Source organism: Athene cunicularia (assembly GCF_003259725.1).
Source record: "Athene cunicularia isolate RWA chromosome 20 unlocalized genomic scaffold, athCun1 chr20_part1, whole genome shotgun sequence".
Classification (NCBI taxonomy): domain Eukaryota; kingdom Metazoa; phylum Chordata; class Aves; order Strigiformes; family Strigidae; genus Athene; species Athene cunicularia.
In genome coordinates, this window is record NW_020799125.1 from 1,967,701 (window position 1) to 1,970,967 (window position 3,267).

At 50.2% G+C, this 3,267-nt stretch overlaps 1 protein-coding gene across 2 annotated transcripts in view; it reads right to left on the reverse strand.

Moving 5' to 3' along the window:
* The window catches only part of SLCO4A1 (solute carrier organic anion transporter family member 4A1), a 30,083-nt gene extending 27,343 nt beyond the window's left edge, over positions 1-2,740 (reverse strand). For both annotated transcript variants that reach the window (XM_026861942.1, XM_026861944.1), the window contains exon 1: positions 2,369-2,740. The gene's annotated coding sequence lies outside the window, so the exon portion shown is untranslated. The remainder of the gene's footprint in view (positions 1-2,368) is intronic.
* Between the last annotated feature and the right edge of the window lie 527 nt (positions 2,741-3,267).

The window sequence follows — 3,267 nt, forward strand, 5'->3', positions numbered from 1 at the left end:
CCTACCCCCTGCTCGGGGTACCCCCAACCACCCCGCACCCCCGGGCTGCTCAGGGGGAAATTTTGGGATCCATCCATGCACCTGATGGAGGGGAAACGGTGCTGGAAGGAACCGCATCCGTGACTGTGGTGGCAGAGACGGCAACGGCCGGAATTTAATCTTTCCTTCCAGCTGTTGCAACGAGCTGACCCGGCGTAAAAGGCAGAAAAAGTACAAGAGCAGCTCCATGGGTATTATTTTCTCCGGGGCAGAAACACAGCTATCGCAGCGTTATCTTTATGGGTGCAATATAGCGCCGGGCACTATCGGGCTGGGCACGGCCGGGTTAATGATTGCAGAGGCCACGCAGCTCGTCTCTGGAGCTGAAGGAGCTGGGCAGAAAAAGCTGTGGGAAGGCACCGAACCCCTGTGATTTGCATGAATTCATTTGTCTGGGCCTTTTTGCCCCGCTGCTTGGGGACCTGCTGTCGTGGTGGTTGGTTTATAGGCACAGAGGGGGCCCTTTGTGCGGTTACACAGATGAGTCCCCGGCTCAAGCACCTGCACCTGAGCCCTCCGCACCCTGCAGGACAGAAATCTCCTGGGCAGATGTGACATGTGCGTGTGTGAGGGTCTAACCATGCAGCTCTTGCATGCTTACCAGTGCTGCTCTTGCAGCCCCCTTTGCATTTCTTACAAGAGCTGTTTCACATCACTTGGGAATTTGGCCTGTTTCTGCAAGTTCAGAGATAAATAATTCAGGCACTTGAAAGTGCAATCAGTCCTCCATTATCCAGCGTGCAAGGGATAACCTGGGTAATGGAAAAGCCCAGCTAATGCTGCAAAAGGCAGTGTGGAGGGCAAAGAGGTCTTGATGTCCAGCTGCCACGCTGAACCCTGCGGTACCCGTGTGGAGGCGGCTGTGCTGGACCTTTCCACGGCCGCTGCTGCAGCTCAGGGACCTGCAGGTCACCGAGAGCCGGGGCAGGAGCCAAGGCAGAAGCAGAGCCTGCAGCTTGCCAAGGCTCATCCCAGGCTGCAGCAATGCGCCGTTTGCATCACTTCCTCCTCCTCACCCTCCTCATCCTCTGAAGCAGTGGCTCCAGGATGGAGCAGAAATGTGTTGCTTCTTTGTCCCATCCTTGCTGAGCCCCATGGAGTGAGAGGTGGATGAGCTTCTTGTGGTTTTTGCTTTCACTAACTGGGCTAGACTGGGAGCTGTTGAATAAACTTTTAAAGGAAAATTAAATGTGGGAGAGCCTGCTGTTTGTGACATGCTGTGGTCAGGAAAGCCAGGAAGCTTTTGCTCCATGGACACACACTCATGTTGCTTTATTATATATGAATCGTTTCCTGTGCACTGGTGTTAGTTTTGGCTGGTGCTGTACAATCACTGATGAGTAAGGGCCTGTTTCAAACCATTTATATTTTAAATAAACAGGGTGGAAGGGACAACAGATGTCAAAGGTGAAGCAGTGCGTCAAAAGCATCCAACCTGGGGAACCCCCCCACGTTTCCTGTTCAACCTCTGCATTCACCCTGTCTCCAGTTCCAGGGTGATTCATCCCTGCTCCTCAGCTCTGCTCACTTCTCCACATACGCTTTGGTCCATCCTGCCTTTGGTGAGCTTGTCCTCAGAGGTGCAGAGTAATTATTTTACTTAATTTTTGTTGATTTTTTTCATACAACATCTCAAAATATGTTACCTCTTGGGTGAGGGAGATGTAAAGATATGGAGCGTGTCCTATGGAGTTACATGAGCTAGTAGTAACTATGATGACGTGTCCCAGGGAGAAGGCGTGGCAAGGAAGGACAGAGGTCTGGAAGAAATCTGTCTCCTACAAAAATCTTTAAAAAATCCTGGGCACTGGTGTGGCAAATCAGTCTTGCTATTTCTGCTGATTCACTTGTAAATGAAAAGGAGTCTGTCCCAGGTACAAGTTTGTTTTAAATTCCATTTAAAGCCTGCGGGGCTCAGGGTGAGCCAGTGCACACCTTGCTGAGTGAGTAGCAGAAGGCTCCTCCAGAGCCTGGTGTCTTCCCAGGACTGGGCTCATCCAAAAGGATTTTTGTAGCTGGTTTCAGGGATAGGAGAAGCTGGAATTAATTTACCCAAGCTATAGAAAGGCATGAAGTGTGTGTGATGCAACAAAATCTGGGGCAGGCAGGAGATGGAAAGAATGGGCAAGGTTTGGGCAGAGCCAAATAAGCACAAAGAGGAGCAGGGGCAGGGTGGCGGGGACCTGAGCGCGAGGGTTCTGAGGGCTTGGCATCAACTCAGGTCGTGCCTTGCTCGGTTTCTCTCCTGGCCCTGCAAACCTGTGAAGGGGAAGGATGTGACGGGAGCAAGAGCAAAGATGAATTGCAGAAGAATTTGGAAAGTACTCACCAGAGTGTAGTCCTTGTCCTGATGTGAGCCACAGACACCTCCACCAAGGGAGGTGGGGAAGGGTGACAGGGAGGCGCAGACCTGTCCCTGCACTGTCGGGGACACGCGTCAGCTTTGCTTGACAGCACCTGCCCTAAATCTTCCTCACCTCTGCTAGTCTCTCATCTCAGGACCATCTCCTTTTGCTCCCTCGCCTGTCAAGCTCAGCCAGACTGGCTACAGAGCTCTGCTAGCGGCTGATGGTGCTGGTGGCTTGTCTTTTACATTTGAAGGGGAGAAGGTTTATGCTTGACTGGGGCTTGGTGGTGGGCACAAAGGTTGTTTCTGAAAGGACGGGGCCATCTCTGCCCCCCCATTCGTCATTAGAGCTGAGAATTATCAGGGCAGTGATGGTAATAAACAATGACAAGGAGAGTGTTAATCGTATTAGTAGCATTATTACTAACATAATAATTATATGATTGTTATCCTATGGGTTACTATCTCCTCGGGTTTTGGAGGCTCTGATCATTTTCGTTTGACTGAAACCCTGATTTTTGTGGGTCATGTTAACACTTACAGATATACCTGCAGTGATTTTCATTCAGTATTTCACACCGGCATGGATTTATGATGTGTTGTACCTCTGTCAGAAGCTTTGGGAGTGTCAGGAGCTCAGGGCTGCTGTTTTTTTATAAATCTTCATAAATCATTAAAACTCTGGTTTTAATGAATGCAAATTTAGTGCCACAGAAGGGAATTCAGTTGGCTGGAGGCAGTCCCAGAGCTGGAATCGCTCCGTCACCAGCGGCTGTTGAAAGACGTTTCTTCAAGTTCAGTCCTGTAAGCCACGTGGGACCTGAGATGATCATGACAATCTTTGGGCTAAATCTGTGCAGACATAAACCTTATTAATGCCC